This window comes from Chiloscyllium punctatum, unplaced genomic scaffold (assembly GCF_047496795.1).
Source record: "Chiloscyllium punctatum isolate Juve2018m unplaced genomic scaffold, sChiPun1.3 scaffold_590, whole genome shotgun sequence".
Lineage (NCBI taxonomy): Eukaryota > Metazoa > Chordata > Chondrichthyes > Orectolobiformes > Hemiscylliidae > Chiloscyllium > Chiloscyllium punctatum.
Window position 1 is genome coordinate 25,874 of NW_027310324.1, and position 19,793 is coordinate 45,666.

Sequence of the window (19,793 nt, forward strand, 5' to 3'; positions counted from 1 at the left end):
CAATATCTTCTATCTCGCTCTCTCTTTGTATCTAGTCAAAAAAATTGCCAATTATTCTTTATATCCCATCTCTCAAAACACGTTATTTCGATTTATATCTCTGGCTCTCTTCTTGATGTAATGTGATTATATTGAGCAATGTCACTACAAAGACATGAGGAAGAAGCTGGCTAAAGTTAATTGGAAGGGGAGCCGAGCAGGGAAGACCACGGAGCTACAATGGCAGGGATTTATGTTGAATAATTTGGAGGATATCAGAAATTCTCCCAAAAAAAGATGAAACATACTCATGGGAGGACAAGGCAGCCATGAGTGATGAGGCATCGAACCAAAAGAGGAAACATACAATGTGGTGAAGATGATTGGGAATCTAGAGAATTCATTGGCTCTGAAACTACATAAGGCTGGCATCACTGACACTGCAGAACTCTTAATCATGGCCAGGGAGAGAAACAGAGGGAAACACATTCACTTTAAACACAGAAGCTGGTATTACTCAAGGAAAAAGATTCAGATGAATTAAACCATTGAATTAAAATCCGTTAAATGTTTTAATGGAATGTGTCAGATTGGAAGCATGACCTCAGCAGAATGAGAATATGAAAATGAAAGTGTTACCACATCAGAAACCAGAGTAGGTCACTGAGTACAGGCCTGATGGGTGAATGGGTCTCAGTGAGAATTGGGGGACAGACAGAAGAATTGCATTTCAGATATTGCAGTTCAAAGCTGTATATTCATGTCGTGCTGTAGAATACAGCAGCAGGAGAAGCAGAACACCATTCAAACACCACCTGTAATATCTTACCCAGGGATAATCTCCTCAGTCTGCCATTACAATCAACACGATCTATGTATCAGTAATGAATGTGGGTGAACATGTCAGGGTCAGAACCACGTGAAACTAATCCTGCTTTTCGCATCAGAGAGCGTCAGGAGCTGGGCGGAAGTGAAGTCGGAACACAAAGTCTGTCGGGAAGGTAAGTGATTGTAATTTGAGTGGAAGTGTTGAAGAGGGGAGCCGTGGTCTTCCCTGCTCGGCTCCCCTTCCAACACCCTCCACAGTTGAAGAGGGTGAAGACATGACTGCCAAGCTGGTTGAGTGTGCTACGTGCTTGATGTGGGAGGTCAACGACTCTGGTGTATCTGGTTTGTATAAGTGTGGAAAGTGTGTGCACTTTCAGGTACAGACAGAGTATATTGCAGCACTGATGAAAGAACTCGAGGACCTCAGGCTCACCCGAGGGAAGGAGATCTTTCTGACCAAGACCTTCAGCAAGGTTATTACACCGATCATACCAGAAGAGAGCAGAAGAGAGCTGGCGATAAGGAAGGCAGCGAGGAGACAGGTGCAAGAGACACTTGGGGAAGTACCTGTCAGCAAAAATTTGAATCTTTTAGAAACAGTAGAGACAGTTGACAGTGCCAGTCCGCGAGGCGGCCAGGTCTGTCAATCAAAAGTTGGCGCAGAGGCAGAGCGGAAGAGTCTGACAACGCACAGAGCCGTGGTAATAGGGGACTCCATCGTGAGAGGAACTGCTCGAGGTTTTTGTGGCAGCAGACGGGCCTTAAGGATGGTGTGTTGCCTTCCTGGTGCCAGGGTTAAAGACATCACAGACAGAGTGCAGGAAATCCTCAAAGACGAAGGTGAAGAGCCAGATATGGTGGTACATGTCGGCACAAATGATGTTGGGAAGAAGAGGAGGAAAATACTACAGCCGGACTTTGGAGAGCTAGGAAGATGGCTGAAAAGCAGGATGTCCAGGGTGGTTATCTCCGGTTTGCTTCCAGTTCCTCGGGCAGGTGAGGCCAGAAACAGGGAGATAATGGACTTGAACATGTGGCTGGGGAACTGCTGCCGGAAGCAAGGATTTAAATTCTTGGATCACTGGGGTATATTTTGTGGGAAGCATAAATTCTACACGAGAGGCACGGTTTGCACCTTAATAGGTTATGGACCAGCATTCAGGCAGGCAGGTTTTCTACTGCAATGCCGCTACATTTAAACTAAGTAGCGGGGGAGGGGGGGGGGGAGCGGACAAACTGGATGTTTAAGAAAGAAATTGGAGGGAAAGTTAGAACAAGGGAAGTCAAGAAAGACAACTGTATCAATGAGGCAGAAAACTCAGAAAGGGATCATGCTGTAAGGTTGAGTGAAATAAGAGTTGATGGGAAGGGTGAGGGCAGTAACAAATTTAAAATACTATACATGAATGCACGAAGCATTAGAAATAAGATGGATGAGCTTGAGGCTCTTTTGGAAATTGGCAGATACGATATTGTGGGGATAACTGAGACGTGGCTTCAAGTGGACAGGGCCTGGGAAATGAATATTCAAAGCTACACGTGCTATCGTAAGGACAGACTGACGGGCAGAGCGGGTGGGGTGGCCATGTTGGTAAGGGATGCTATTCAGTCCCTTGCGCGGGAGGGGGGGGGGGGGGGACCTAGATTCAGGGGATTTAGACTTAGCGTGGATAGAGCTGCGAAATACTAAGGGTAAAAAGAACCTCTTGGGAGTTATCTACAGGCCCCCAAACAATAGTCTGGATGTCGGATGTAAGTTCAATTCGGAGCTGAAATTGGCCTGTTGCAAAGACGTTACTACAGTTGTTATGAGGGATTTCAACATGCAGGTAGACTGGGAGAATCAGGATGGTATTGGACCTCAAGAAAGAGACTTTGTGGAGTGCCTCAGAGATGGATTCTTAGAACAGTTGGTGCTGGAGCCGACCAGGAGAATGCAATTCTGGATCTGGTATTGAGCAATGAACCAGAATTGGTCAGGGACCTCAAAGTGAAGGAGCCATTGGGAAGTAGTGACCATAATACAATAAGCTTCAATCTTCAATTTGAGATGGAGAGGGTACAATCGGAAGTGACAATTTTTCAGTTGAGTAAAGGGAACTATGGAGCTATGAGGGAGGAGCTGGCCAAAGTTCAATGGTGCAATACCTTAGCAGGGATGACAGTGGAGGAACAATCGCGGATATTTCTGGATATAATGCAGAAGTTGCCGGATCATTCCAAAAAGAAGAAAGATCCTCGGAGGAGGCATGGGTGGCCGTGGTTGACGAGGGATGTTAAGCATCATATAAAGTTAAAAGAGAAAAAGTATAACATAGCAAAGATAAGTGGGAAAACGGAGGACTTAGAAGCTTGTAAAGAACAACAGAGGATTACTAAGAAGGAAATACGCAGAGAAAAAATGAGGCACGAAGGTAAACTGGCCAATAATATAAAGGAGGATAGTAAACGTTTTTTTTAGGTATGTGAAAGGTAAAAAAAAGGTTAAGACTAACATTGGGCCCTTAAAAACAGAAAGAGGGGAATATATTACGGGGAACAAAGAAATGGCAGAAAATTGAATTGGTACTTCAGATCTGTGTTCACTGGGGAAGACACAAGCGATCTCCCTGTGGTAACAGTGGCTGAAGGACCTGAACTGAAGGGAATTTATATTTGCCAGGAATTAGTGTTGGAGAGACTGTTAGGTCTGAAGGTTGATAAGTCCCCAGGGCCTGATGGTCTATATCCCAGGGTACAGAAGGAGGTGGCTCGAGAAATCGTGGATGCATTAGTGATTATTTTCCAGTGTTCGATAGATTCGGGATCAGTTCCTGCGGATTCGAGGGTGGCTAATGTTGTACCACATTTTAAGAAAGGTGGGAGAGAGAAAGCAGGAAATTATAGACCGGTTAGTCTTACCTCAGTGGTGGGAAAGATGCTGGAGTCTATTATGAAGGATGGAATTATGACACATCTGGATAGTAGTAACAGGATAATCAGAGTCAGCATGGCTTTATGAAGGGGAAATCATGCTTGACTAATCTTCTGGAATTTTTAGAGCATGTAACTCTGAAGATAGACGAGGGAGATTCAGTAAATGTAGTGTACCTGGACTTCCAGAAAGTTTTGATAAAGTCCCACATAGGAGGTTAGTGAGCATAATTAGGGAGCATGGTATTGGGGGCAAAGTACTGACTTGGATTGAACGTTGGTTGGCCAATAGGAAGCAAAGAGTAGTGATAAACATCTCCATTTCGGAATGGCAGGCACTGACCAGTGGAGTACTGCAGGGATCAGTATTGGGACCATAGCTTTTTACAATATATGTGAATGGCTAGAAGATGGTATTAGTAATAACGTCAGCAAATTTGCTGATGATGCTAAGCTGGGTGGCAGGGTGAAATATGATGAGGATGTTAGGAGATTACAGGGTGACCTGGACAAGTTAGGTGAGTGGTCAGATGCGTGGCAGATGCAGTTTAATATGGATAAATGCATGGTTATCCACTTTGGTGGCAAGAACAGGAAGGCAGATTACTACCTAAACGGAATCAATTTCGGTAAAAGGGCAGTACAGAGAGTTCTGGGTGTTATTGTACACCAGTCAATGAAGGTAAGCATGCAGCTCCAGCAGGTAGTGAAGAAGGCTAATAGCATGCTGGCCTTCACAACAAGAGGGATTGAGTATAGAAGCAAAGAGGTCCTTCTGCAGCTGTACAGGGCCCTGGTCAGACCACACCTGGAGTACTGTGTGCAGTTCTGGTCACCAAATATGAAGAAAGATATTCTGGCTATTGAGGGAGTGCAGCGTAGGTTCACGAGGTCAATTCCTGGAATGGCGGGATTACCTTATACTGAAAGACTGGAGAGACTGGGCGTGTATTCCCTTGAGTTTAGAAGACTGAGAGGAGATCTGATTGAGACACATAAGATTATTAAAGGATTGGACACTCTGGAGGAAGGAAACATGTTTCCGCTGTTGGGTGAGTGCCGAACCAGAGGACACAGCTTAAAAATACGGGGGAGACCATTTAGGACAGAGATGAGGAGAAACATTTTCACCCAGAGAGTGGTGGCTGTGTGGAATGCTCTACCCCAGAGGCCAGTGGAGGTCCAGTCTCTGGATTCATTGAAGAAAGAGTTGGATAGAGCTCTCAAGGATTGTGGAATCAAGGGTTATGGAGATAGGGCAGGAACAGAATACTGATTAAGGATGATGAGCCATGATCATACTGAATGGTGGTGCAGACTTGAAGGGCAGAATGGCCTACTCCCGCACCTATTGTCCATTGTCTATTGATGCTAACCCATTAATTTTCCCGGACTTGAGCAACAGATTAGATTAGATTACTTACAGTGTGGAAACAGGCCCTTCGGCCCAACATGTCCACACCGCCCCGCCGAAGCGCAACCCACCCATACCCCACGTCTACCCCTTACCTACACTACGGACAATTTAGGATGGCCAATTCAACTCACCTGCAGATTTTTGGAATGTGGGAGGAAACCAGAGCACCCGGAGGAATCCCACGCAGACACGGGGAGAATGTGCAAACTCCACACAGTCAGTCGCCTGAGGCGGGAATTGAGCCCGTGTCTCTGGCGCTGTGAGGCGGCAGTGCTAACCACTGTGGCACCGTGCCGCCCACAAAGATCTGATCAAATCTCCGCAGTCCTGCCACATTAAGTCATAAATGGTGATGGATGATTAAACAAATGCCTGGAAAAAGGGATCCACAGACATCGCCATCCTAGATAATGGGAACAGACCTACATACCAGTGTAAAAGGCAATGATGTAGTATCTGCGCCATCCTCAGCCAGAAGTGTTGAGGCGATGATACACACCACTCTCACCATGATGCCCACAGAATCACAGATGCCAATCTTTAATCAATCTGATTCGCTGCCCGTGACATGAAAAAACAGCTGAACATAGTAGATACGACAAAGACAATGGGCCCTGACTCCATGCCTGTAATAGGACTGAAGACCTGTGCTGCACAACAAGCCGTATCCCTGGAGAAGCTGTTTCATTCCAGCTCCTACTCTGACATCTCCCTGGCAATGTGGAAAATTACTCAGCTATGTCCGGTCCCCTAAGAGGGGAATAATTACAATCTGACCAATTAACTCTACCTTGGGACAGTCACGATAGTCAAGTTAGTGGGAGTTCTTTTTGACAGAGCTGTCAAGCAGCTCAGAAATAACCAGCTCAGTGTTGTCTCTGATAGGTCCCCATGTAGAGATGGTGCTGTTGTGGAAATGTTATTGGATTACTAATCCAGACCAGGCTAATGGTCTGGCAGCGGGTGGAAGTTTAGAATAATTAACAAAATATTAAGATGCAAAATCTGGTGTCAGTAATATGACCTTGAAGCCAATATCGATTGTAAACACGAATTTGCTTCCCCAATGGACTTTCAGGAAGTAAATCTCCTGTGCTTTCCTGTTCTGTCTAAAACGTGACTCCAGACACATAGATATATGAGAAACGTTTCAATGGTGTCTGAGTCGACCCAGCAGATAATCTATTGTTTCAAACTGCTCCGAGGTCTTATAGGATAAAACCAGACAGAACACCCGGCACCAACATCGGTATCGGAAAAGGGATTGGTAAACACAATCCTGTCGCCCCTGCAGAGATCTCCTCCCTAACATCTGAGAGTCTGTGACAAATTTCCCACAGACTACACAGAAACACCGGTAAAGGAGGATTTTGTAAAACACATTGAGCCTCACCCATTCCAGTTCATGTTCAAACATCTCCTCAATGTATTTATCCCACACTATGAAAATATCCATTAATGTGAGTAACCTTGGAAAGCTATAAAATAGGAAATGCAGTGCTCCCTTTGGTCCATCAAGTTTGCTACCCAATTCAATATAATGGTGGCTGGCCCATTATTTCCACACCGTACTCCTGCTCTCCCACCATCCCTTTACTGTCCCTAAATCCTTATTTATATGCAGTGTCTTGGCTACCAGATGTGAGCGAATTCCCAGGGTCACCGGGGACTGCGTGCAGATATTTATTTTCATCTCAATGCAGAGTGTCCTGCCTGTATCTAATACTTTGGCCCCTTGTTTTAGACATACCAGCCAGGGGAATTATCATTCCTGCTTCCAATCTGTCTCACCCTGTCCGAGTGTTATATATGTTACTGAGATCTCCACTCATTTTCCTAAAGCCCATTGAATACAGGCCTAGTTGCCCCAAACCCTGCTCCCCTACAACAAGCCTGTCATCCCAGAGATCAGTATGGTCATCCACTGCACTCCCGCAATGTCAGGTTTATCCTTTATTGGGTAAGGAGTCCACAACTGCACACAATACTGCGCAATGTTCAAGATGGGGTCCCAACAAGTCCCTGTATAGTTGCAGTAAGAAACTCTTACTCCTGGACTCAAATCCCCCTGAAATGAAGGTCAATGCACCAGTTACCTTCCTAACTGCTTTCTGTTCCTGCAATATTGTTTTCAGTGACTGGTGTACAGGGAGATCCAGATCCTTTTCAATGCTACAGCTCCCCCCTTGGAGGGTCTATGTACACTGGTCATCGTGACAATGCCATTCCCAGTATTGACCTCTGGGTAGAGGAAACACTGCGCTGCAGGGACCTCGGAGGGTTGCTCAGAAGGGAACAACAAAAACGAGCATACATCTCTTTGTAGATCAACATGGTTCAAACATAGGCTGCCAATCTCTTGTTCCCACCAAAGGATACACCGTCACCTCTACCCACCATGGTCTCCATCTGCCACGTATTTGCCCATTCACTCCGATTGTCTCAGTCACCTTGGAGCTTTTTTACAACGTCCTCACCCACTCACAATCCCACATCCTTTTGTACTATCAGCAGGCTGGGATTTGATTCCTGTAACCAAATGTTTAATGCGTATTGTGAACAGCTAGGGCCCGAGCACCGATCCCTCTGATACCTCAGCTACCTTCCTCTGTTAAGTTTATTTTTCTGATTTATTTATTTCGTGAATCTGGGTGTCTCTGGCTGGGCCATCATTTATTGCCTGTCCCTAGTTGCCCTTGAGCAGGTGGTGATGAACTGCCTTGTTGAATTGCACTAGTCCACCTGTCCCACAATGCCATTAGGAAGGGAATCCCAGGATTCTGACCTGGTGACAGCGAAGGGACGGTGATATATTTCCAAATCAGGATTGTGAATGGCTTGGAGGGGAACTTGACGATGGTGGTGTTCCCATCCATCTGCCGCCCTTGTCCTTCTGGGTAGACGTGGTCGTGAGTTGGGAAGATGGTGTCTGAGGATCTTTGGTGAATCATTTCAGTGCAGTTGCTGACCACTGCTGCTGCTGACCATTGATGGTGGAGTATTGTGGATGAAACAACGCTCAAACTGTCTGCTTTGTCCAGGATGTTATCAAGTTTCTTGAGTGTTGTTGGGTCTGCAATCAACCAGAAAAATGGGGAGTAGTCTGTCATTCTTCTGACTTATGCATTGTAGATAATGGACAGTCTTTTGGAAGTCAGGATGTGAGTTACTCCCCGCGGAATTCCTAGCTTCTCACCTGCTCTTGTAGTTACTGTGTTTATGTGGCGAGTCCAGTGAGTTGCTGAGCAATGATTATCCCCAGGATTTTGATACTGGGGGATTCAGTGATGGTAACACCATTGAATGCCAAGGAACAGCGATTAGATTTTATTTTAGTGGTGATGGTCACAGTCTGGCATTTGTGTGGCGTCACTATTACTTGCCATGTGTCAGCCTGGATACTGTCCAGAAATTGTTGCCTTTGGATATGACCTGTTTCAGTATCTGAGGAGCCACAAATGCGGCTGAATATTGTACAATCGTTGGCAAACAACCTCACTTCTGACATTATAATAGACGGAAGCTCATTGATGAAGCAGCCCTGAAGATAGTTGGACCTAGGGATTCCTACAGACTTGTATTGGAGCTGAATTGTCTGACCTTTATCAAGCATAACAATCTTCCTAGGTGTCAGGTATGATTCTAATCAGTTGAGAGTTTGCCCTGGATACCCATTGATTCCAGTTTTGCTAAGGCCCCTTCATGCCACACTTGATCGAAGGCAGTCTTGTTTTAAAGAGTTTTCGCTCTCACCCCACCTCTGGAATTCAGCTCTTTTGTCCATGTTTGAACCAAGGTAATGAGATCAGGAGCTAAGAGGTCCTGGTGGAGCCCACACTGGGCCTCATTGACCAGGTTATATCTGAGCATGTGCTGCTTGAAAGCACTGACACCTTCCATCATTTTACTGCTGATCAAGAGTGGACTGATGGGTTGACAAATGGCCGAAATGGATTTGTTCTACTTTTTATGTACAGGAGATACTTGGGTACTTTTCCATATAATCGGGTAAATGTCATTGTCGTAATGGTAGTGGAACAGCTTTGCTAGGGCAGTGACAAGTTCAAGAGCACAAGTTTACAGTACTATTGCCAGAATGTTGTCAGCATGTGTCCCCTTTGCAGTATCCAGTGTCTCCAACTGAATCTGGACATCACGTGGAGTGAATATAATTGACTGATGACTGGTAACTGAATTGCTGAGGACCACTGGAGGAGGCTGAGATGGATCATCCACTCAGCATTTCTGACTGAAGATTGTCGCGAATGCATCAGCCTTATCTTATACACAGAAGTGCTGGGCTCTTCCATTATGGAGGAAGGGGTTATTTGTGGAAACTCTTCCTCCAGTGAATTGTTTAATTGTCCCCAGCTTTTCTCGACTAAAAGTGGAAGGACCGCAGAACTTAGATCTGATCCGTTGCTTGTGAGATCACTAAGCTCTGTCTATCACTGACTGCTTTTGCTGTTTAGTGCACACGTTGTCCTGTTTGGTGGCGTCACCAGGCTTACATCTCATTGTCAAGTGTGCCAAGTGCTGCAATTGCTCTCCTGCACTCTCCATTGAACTAAGGTTAATCCTCTGGATTGATGGTAATTCTTGTGAGGGGGAAATGCCACGACATGAGGGTGTGCAGGAGTACAATTCTGCTGCTATTGCTGACCAACAATACCTTATGGAAACCCAGACTTGAGCTGTTAGATCTGTTTGAAGTCTGTCTAGTAAACACATGGACAGTGCCACTCAAACTGATGGAGGTTACTCTCAATGTGAAGGTGTGACTTGTCTCCACAATGACTATGCGGTTGTCACACTTCCCAATATTGCCATGGGCAGATACTTCTGCAATTGAGAGAATAATAAGGATGTGGTCAGGTATGTATTTTGCACTTGTTGTTTCCTTCACCGCCTGCCACAGACCCAGTCTAGCTGTTATATCCTTTAGGATCCGGCCAGCTCGATCAGTAATGCAGCTGCAGAGCCACTTTTGATGGTGGCCATTGAAATCCCCCACCCAGAGTTCATTTTGCGTCCTTACCACCGTCAGTGTTTTCTCCAAGTGTTTGTCAGCATGGAGGTGTACTGATTCATCAGTTGAGAGAGGCTGGTACATGGTAATCAGCAGGACGTTTCCTTTATCATGCGTAAACTAACGCCATGAGGCTTCATGGGATAGTGAGTCATTCTTGAGGATTTCCAGAGCAATTCTCTTCCAGCTGTATCCCACTGTGCCGCCATTTCTGCTGTGTCTGTCCTGCTGGTGAGATAGGAGATATCCGGGGAAGGTGATGGGGTGTCTGGGACATACTCATACTCACAGAATCATATCTTGCAGGCAATGTCAGGTTGTTGCTTGACGAGTCTGTTTATTTCTATTCACTGTTTCCTGCCAGCTGTCCCATTCTGGAAACATGTCCAGATATTAGCCCTAATCCACTAAGATTTAATTTTGCAAACTAGGCTTGGCGCTTTACCATAGTTTTTGCTGAAAATCCAAATGTATTACCTCCGTTGCTTCTCTTTCATTTGTCCCCCAGTCTGTTTCTCAATCATAATTCCCATTTCATAAATCTACGTTAATATTGTCTATGACCATTATTTTCAGTCCTATTAATTTCCACTAAACCATTTACTTGCTATGTTCTATGTTCCATGTACTGTATCCTTTTTCCACACCATACTTGGTTTCCCTAGTATTGTTAGAATGTTCTGTGAAGACAGAACTGAAGTAATGGTTTAATAGTTCTGCCATTTCCCTGCTCTCCATTGCCCCTTCTCTGGTTTCAGATTGTAAGGAAGCTGCACTTATTTTGTCATACTTATCACACTGACAGGATTTAATAAGCTATTAAAGCTCACTCTTATAACCCTTGTGAATATACTCTTCACAAACTGATCAACTTCATCTGCTCAATAACTGACCTTCCACACCATACACTCACAGGAGTATAGACCCTGTGCCAACAGAAATACAGCACGACCTATATTGGTCCCAGTTTCCAACACCAGGTCCATAGCCTGGAATGCTATGACACTTCCAAGTGCTCGTCCAAGCACTTTTTAACGGTCGTGGGGCTACCCATGATAACTCTCCTCTCAGCAAGTGCATTCCAGACGCCAACACCCTCTGGCTGAAAAAAAAATCCTCTCTGTACCTCAATCTCTTCCCTTTAAAAGTGTGCTCCTTTGTTCTTGACACTCTAACTAAAATCATCTTATGAAACTCAAGATCACAGGCTGAGTTTCCCCATCAGATAATCCTGTCATTGCAGGGATTAATCTGGATAATACCGTTTGCAGTTCATCTGTAGTCATTATATTCCGTTTTGGATTGGGACTCCAAACGGTACACGATACTTTAAGTTTAGTCTCACCAACACTCTATGCAACTGATGCACGATATCTTCTACATTGCAATTACATCACATGAATATAAACCTATTTTTAAGTGTCCCATTTGCATATATTCTTCCCAATACCTTGTGCTATAATTTTTCTTATGAGCTTACTGTGTGAGTTCTTTAAAAGGTTGTTTCTGAATATCCAACTATACGTTATCCATTGGTTCTTCATTGTCTATTTTGACAAGAATCATCTTCAAACCATTCCAAAAAGTCTTTGCCACTTATGGCTTTCATTTAATCGATGCGTTATCATACTTCCCAGTTTTTCCATTCTCTTCTACATATCTAGCAGCACGTTCTTTGTAACTGAGTCCAACAGACACCCGACTGTGGATGACAAGTTACCGGTCTGCAGTTCACTGCTCTCCACCTTCATCCTTTCTTAAACTGTTGGATGACATTTATAACTTTCACCTTATTCAGATTGGCTAAATGCCGTTCAGTAATGTGTAGAGAAATACCATGAAAATCCGCAATGCAAGCATTATGTCTATTGCTGCTTCATCAGAAATTCTTGTATGAACTACATCTGGTCTGTCAGATTTATCAATACTCAATCCAGCTGTCTTTTCAAAGACGACCTCATCACTGATAAGAATGATCTTAGACTTTGCTTACACAAGTCCCATGGTCTCTTTGTATTTCTGGAAGAATTTCTGGATATTCTTCCTTGAAGATGGTCACAAAAATAACTGTTTCTTTTCCCTGTGATTTCTCTGTTCTCTATAATGAATGATCCTGTCTGCACACTCACTGTCCCACATTTGACCTTGTTTTTACTTGTGTTTCATACATTGATCGACGCTTTTTATCAGGCTTTATTTTTTTGGTTGCATGCTTTACGTTTTTGATTTTCTTCTCAGTTTCTTGGTCATCCTTTCCTGGGCCTTACCTTTCTCTGAATCCACTGGCTTACTACAACACTTGGCATTTTTCTCAGCTACCTTCTTTGATCTAATAAGTAGATGAAGGTGAGGTTGATGGGATAGAAGGTGGACACATAGGAAAGTTCAAAAGGGCGGTGCTGAGTTGGATGTTTGGTCTGGGATAAGGTGGGGTTTGGGGAAGTGGGGAAACTGGTGAAATCCACATTGACCCCTGTGGTTGGAGGATCCAAAGGCAGAAGATGAGGCTTTCTTCCTCCATGCTAGGGAATGGAGATGGAGCAGGCCCAGAACCCTCATGCCCTTGACAGAGTGGGAAGAGGTTTTAAAGTGTTCAGCCACAAGACGGTAGAGTTGGTCAATGTGGTTGTCCCAGCGATGTTCTTTGAAAGGATCCATAAGTTGGCGTCCTGTCTCGCCAAAGTAGAGAAGACCACATTGGGTGCAAAAGTTGCAGTAGATGAGGCATTCTGTCTCCGTTCATCACCTTTCACTTTCAGCCCCTCTTTCATCTACCTATCATATTCCCAGCTACCTCCCCCCGCCACACCCCCTTCTCATTTATCTCTCAGCCCCTTTGGACCAAAAGCTGCATTCCTGATAAAGGGCTTATGCCCAAAACATAGATTCTCCTGCTCCTAGTATGCTGCCTGACTATGCTTTCCCAGCACCATACTCTTTGACTCTGATCTCCCGCATCTGCAGTCCCCACTTCCACCTTACACCTTCATGGCTTGCATGACTCAGATTTATAATGGTTATTTCAGATAAAACAAAAATTGTTGTGTACCCAAACATCATAAATGAAAACAAATGCATTGTGGTCATTGGTCCCAAAAGTTCCTTGCCAGCAAAGTTTTCAATTAGTTCTTCTGATCATTCAACACCAATTCCTAAAGAACCTGATCTCGAGCTCGGTGGTCGACATAATGTTAATACAAGCCATCTCACACATGCTCATGAAATCCATTTTCCCATCATTAGCATTCAGTTGGGTTCACACAGCTTAGATATAATTTAAACAGCACATTATTACTGCAGTAGCCACACACGTGCATATCTTATTTTCATGTTTTATAACATAACCAGCATTTGTATTGCAGCTTTCACTTTGATATATAACTCCCATCAATGTTTCCTCCTCCTTGCTGTTTCTGAGCTCCACCTTATTAGGTTGTGTAGAATCTGAGCGATGTGGTCTCTGGGTAAATTAATTTTCGCGATCATCTCGCCACATCATTTATGCTCTTCTTGAGATCTTCTGTTATGCCGTGGAGTAGAGAAAGACAACGACCTTTCAACAACGTTGTGTATTTCCCCTGAGACTGCTGAAACCTCGTTGGGAAACATACAGCAAGCTGATAAATTGTTGCTCCTGCTGTAAAGGGTCTCAGTGAGATCACATCTGGAGCAGTGTAAACAGATTTAATCTCCTCACTGAGGAAAGGATTTTGTTACATTGGAATAGATCGTTCCCTCAACTGATTCCTGTAATGAAGGTCTTAACCGATAAGGAAAGGATCATCAGGTTGAGTTTAGAAGATTGCAAGATGATCATATTTTTACATCGAACACCAGAAGGAGTCAGCAATAGAAGCCAATTACTCAATAAATGGAGGAATCCATTCCACTTCTCCAGCTTGATACACAGGAACAGCTGAAGAATATTCACGCCTTTGACCCTTTTACAACAGGACAGGACAAGGATATACAGCCCTGGACCTTGATATAAGGTTACAGGAGGAGGCTAATCCGCCCCTCGATTCAAAACACTTGACCCAGAGTAGGCCATGCTGCACCATTATCCTGTTACACAGCAACAGGATCAGTCCATTCAGCCTCCTCAAGTCTGTAACACAGGAACTGGAGTTTTGGAAAACAGGAGGTCATTCAGTCCCGCTGATCCTTTTAGGAGAATTAGACAAGGATACAAATTATCTGAGAATTTTTTTAATGAGAAAGTTGGAGGTAATTCAGACCCGTGTCTGTTATGTAAGAACAGGAGAAGACCAATCACTCCCTCAGTTCCATCTCAGGAGTGCATGAGGAGACCGTTCAGGATCTCCAGCCTCTTATGGAAGAATATGAGAAGATCCATCATCCCCTCAAAATATTACACAGCAATAGGGAGATTCCTTAACCCCCCAATGCCCTAACACATCAACAGGAGGAGGTCATTCTGGCTTTAGAGATGAGAATATCGGAAAACCAGAAAGACGTCAGCCCATCGAGTTTGTACACCAGCAGGATGATGAATCCATTCAGCCACACATACCCCTTACACAGCAATTGGAGCAGATCTCTTAAAACGTGTGCTGGTTAAACAGGAATTCAAAGAAAACATAAATGTTTTCAAAAGGGAAGAACTTATAATAACTGTATACATTAGGGAGTAAAACGTAACGATAAAGCTATTGCAATTTAAGGCAAATTATTAGAATCCGTTGTTGAGGACATTTTCAAAGTTAAACCACAATCCATAACGGTTTTACAAAGGATAAACCGAATATGAATTGTTTGCTTGAGTTACTTAAGGATGTGACAAACAAGGAAGATAGTAGGATTCCTGGAGATGGAATTTATCTGGTCTTCCTGAAGGCATCGGATATGTCGCTTCTCCACAGAGTAAGTGGTAAAATCAGACAACATGGGTTTAGGAATAATTTATTAGCTTGGATGGAGGATTGGTTAACCAAAAAAATGCAGTCAGATGGAATAAATGTGGCATTTTCTTTTGGCAAATGCAACTTGTGGGGTTCCATAGATTTCAGTACTCATACCTCAATTATTTGAGTTCGATATTATTACACGGTTGACAGGATGGAAAATACTATTGGTTCGAAATTACTTCGGAATGAAGATGGAAGAGATATAAAAATAAATATGTATAGGTTGGTCGAAAGGGCCATTATTTGGCAATGGAAATTAAATTGCATACATATGGGTTATTCAAGTTGGCCAGCATATTAGAAAGGCAAATTATTATCTAAATGGAGAGAAACTTTAAAGTGCTTTGCAGAAGAGGGATACGGGTGTCTGCTTAGACATCAAAGAATACCTGCATGCGGGTACTGCAAGTAATGAGAAATGCAAGCATAATTACAGTGTTTATTTGGAAAATGACAGAGTAGAAAGATGGAATGTGTTACTGTAGCTATGCAAGGCATTTGAGAGGCTGCAACTGGAGTATAGTTTGGGTGCGCTGACTTGTGGAAGGATGTATTTGCATTGGAGGTAATTCAGAAGAGGTTCATTAGACTGATTCCAGAGATGAAACATTTGTCTAATGAAGAGAAATTGAGCAGTTCAGCCCTATATTCTCAAGTTTATAAGAATTAAAGGAGATCTCATTGATGTCTTAAAAACGTTAAGGGTAATGGAAGTGCAGAAGTGGAATGGATTTTCTTTTCATGTGGGGCAATCTACAGCAAGAGAGCAGAGTTTTAGGATGGAGAGATGACAGGAAAGTGGAACAGAGGCCGCAATGAAATCAGCCAAGCTTGTATCCAATGGCGGAGCAGAGATGACATCAGTCATGTTTGTATTCAATGGCGGAGCAGAGATGACATCAGCCATGTTTGTATTCAATGGTGGAGCAGAGATGACATCAGCCATGATTGTATTCAATGGTGGAGCAGAGATGACATTAGCCATGTTTGTATTCAATGGTAGAGCAGAGATGATATCAGCCATGATTGTATACAATGGCGGAGCAGAGATGACATCAGCCATGTTTGTATTCAATGTCGGAGCAGAGATGACATCAGCCATATTTGTATTCAATGGTGGAGCAGAGATGACATCAGCCATGATTGTTTTCAATGGCGGAGCCGAGATGACATCAGCGATGTTTGTATTCAATGTCGGAGCAGACATGACATCAGCCATGTTTGTATTCAATGGCAGAGCAGACATGACATCAGCAATGTGTGTATTCAATGGCGGAGCAGAGATGAAATCTGCCATGATTGTATTCAATGGCAGAGCAGACATGACATCAGCAATGTGTGTATTCAATGGTGGAGCAGAGATGACATCAGCCATGATTGTATTCAGTGGTGGAGCAGAGATGACATCAGCCATATTTGTATTCAATAGTGGAGCAGAGATGACATCAGCCATGATTTTATTCAATGGAGGAGCAGAGATGATATCAGCCATGATTGTATTCAATGGTGGAGCAGAGATGAATTCAGCCAAGTTTGTATTCAATGTTGGAGCAGTGATGACATCAGCCATGATTGTACTCAATGGCGGAGAAGAGATGTCATCAGCCATGATTGTATTCAATGGGGGTGCAGAGATTACATCAGCCATTTCTGTATTCAATGGCGGAGCAGAGATGACATCAGCCATGATTGTACTCAATGGAGGAGCACACATGACATCAGCCATATTTGTATTAAATGGTGGAGCAGAAGTGTCATCAGCCATATTTGTATTCAATGGTGGAGCAGAGATGACATCAGCCATGAATGCTTTCAATGGCGGAGCAGAGATGACATCAGCAATGTGTGTATTCAATGGTGGAGCAGAGATGATATCAGACATGTTTGTATTCAATGGTGGAGCAGAAGTGACATCAGCCATATTTGTATTCAATGGTGGAGCAGAGATGACATCAGCCATGATTGTTTTCAATGGCGGAGCAGACATGACATCAGCAATGTGTGTATTCAATGGCGGAGCAGAGATGACATCTGCCATGATTGAATTCAATGGCAGAGCAGACATGACATCAGCAATGTGTGTATTCAATGGTGGAGCAGAGATGACATCAGCCATCATTGTATTCAGTGGTGGAGCAGAGATGACATCATCCATATTTGTATTCAATAGTGGAGCAGAGATGACATAGGCCATGATTTTATTAAATGGAGGAGCAGTGATGATATCAGCCATGATTGTATTCAATGGTGGAGCAGAGATGAATTCAGCCAAGTTTGTATTCAATGTTGGAGCAGTGATGACATCAGCCATGATTGTACTCAATGGCGGAGAAGAGATGTCATCAGCCATGATTGTATTCAATGGGGGTGCAGAGATTACATCAGCCATTTCTGTATTCAATGGCGGAGCAGAGATGACATCAGCCATGATTGTACTCAATGGGGGAGCAGACATGACATCAGCCATGTTTGTATTCAATGGCGGGGCAGAGATGTCATCAGCCATGTTTGCATTCAACGGCGGAGCAGAGATGACATTAGCAATGTTTGTATTCAATGGCGGAGCAGACATGTCATCAGTCATGTTTGTATTCAATCCCTGAGCAGAGGTGACATCAGCCAGGATTGTAATCAATGGTGGAGCAAAGATGACTTCAGCAATGTTTGTATTCAATGGTGGAGCAGAGATGACATCGGTCAAGTTTGTATTCAATGGTGGAGCACAGATGAAATCTGCCATGATTGTATTAAATGGCGGAGCAGAGATGACATCAGCCATGTTTGTTTTCAATGGTGGAGCAGAGATGACATCAGCCATGTTTGTATTCAATGGCGGAGCAGAGATGACATCAGCCATATTTGTATTCAATGGTAGAGCAGAGATGATATCAGCCATGATTGTATACAATGGCGTAGCCGAGATGACATCAGCCATGTTTGTATCCAATAGCGGTGCAGAGATGACATCAGCCATGTTTGTATTCAATGGTGGAGCAGAGATTACATCAGCCATGTTTGTATTCAATGATGGAGCAGAAGTGACATCAGCCATATTTGTATTCAATGGTGGAGCAGAGATGACATCAGCCATGATTGTTGTCAATGGCGGAGCAGAGATGACATCAGCGATGTTTGCTTTCAATGTCAGAGCAGACATGACATCAGCCATGTTTGTATTCAATGGCGGAGCAGAGATGACATCAGCAATGTGTGTATTCAATGGGGGAGCAGAGATGACATCAGCCATGTTTGTATTCAATGGTGGAGCAGAAATGACATCAGCCATATTTGTATTCAATGGTGGAGCAGAGATGACATCAGCCATGATTGTTTTCAATGGCGGAGCCGAGATGACATCAGCGATGTTTGTATTCAATGTCGGAGCAGACATGACATCAGCCATGTTTGTATTCAATGGCAGAGCAGACATGACATCAGCAATGTGTGTATTCAATGGCGGAGCAGAGATGACATCTGCCATGATTGAATTCAATGGCAGAGCAGACATGACATCAGCAATGTGTGTATTCAATGGTCGAGCAGAGATGACATCAGCCATCATTGTATTCAGTGGTGGAGCAGAGATGACATCAGCCATATTTGTATTCAATAGTGGAGCAGAGATGACATCAGTCATGTTTGTATTCAATGGCGGAGCAGAGTTGACATCAGCCATGTTTTTATCCAATGGCGAAGCCGGCTTGAGGGGCTGAATGCCGACTGATGCTCCTCGTTCTTATTCAGCCCTTCGAATGTGTTAGACAGGAATGGGGATGATTGGTTTTCAAACAGGAAGCAGGCACTCCGGATAAATCAGTCTAAATCAGTGGACAAGTCTTAAACTCTTGAGTCATATAGCGACCACCGATGGCACCTCAACTATTTACAATCTATATCAATGATCCGTGGGATGGAACAGATGTATTGATACTGAACTTGGTGATGTCGCTGTGATAAGGAAGAGATTATATTTTCAAGAGGGGGTGGAGAGTCTGCAAATATAGAGTGGTAAAAGCAATGGATAATTGTTTGGCAGGTGGAATATAACATGATATAACCTGTGATTCCACTTCCAGGAATAATGGAAGGCAGTATGTTCCCGAAATGGAGAGGAATTACAGGGATTAATGATACTGTGTACTGGGGGGTTCATACCCGTTCAGACATGGGAGGTTTTGTTCCATCCCCGATTGTCTGCTCTTTGACGCTCCATATGACCCCATTGCTCTCCGTACACATGGAATATTTTGTTGTGGTTGGTTGGTGGTGTGATGATGTTTTCAAATGTGTATCAAGGGGACGGCCTTTATGCAAGATACATTCATTCCTTTCTACAAGGAGTCCCGAAGACGCTAAGAACGACTGCCTACTTCTGAATGAATGAACTGTGGCTGCTGGCAGGACAGGGGTATTCACCAACATGATGTACTGTGCATGGATACACTGTAACATTAATAGAGAGAGAGCTCCTTCAGTTCCTCGACCTCTTCCCATTGGCATGACTACTCCGAAAATGACATGTACACCATCCGGAATCCCACTATACTGGGAAAATAAGGATTCACCCGATAGCTCCCTGCTGTGGGAGAAACAATGTGTTTACCTAATCCACCATATACATCCTCCGTCACTGAATGGTGACATTGATATTAAGATACTGGGAGATGATTGATATGTCACCCAGTCCTGCCTGGAAAGT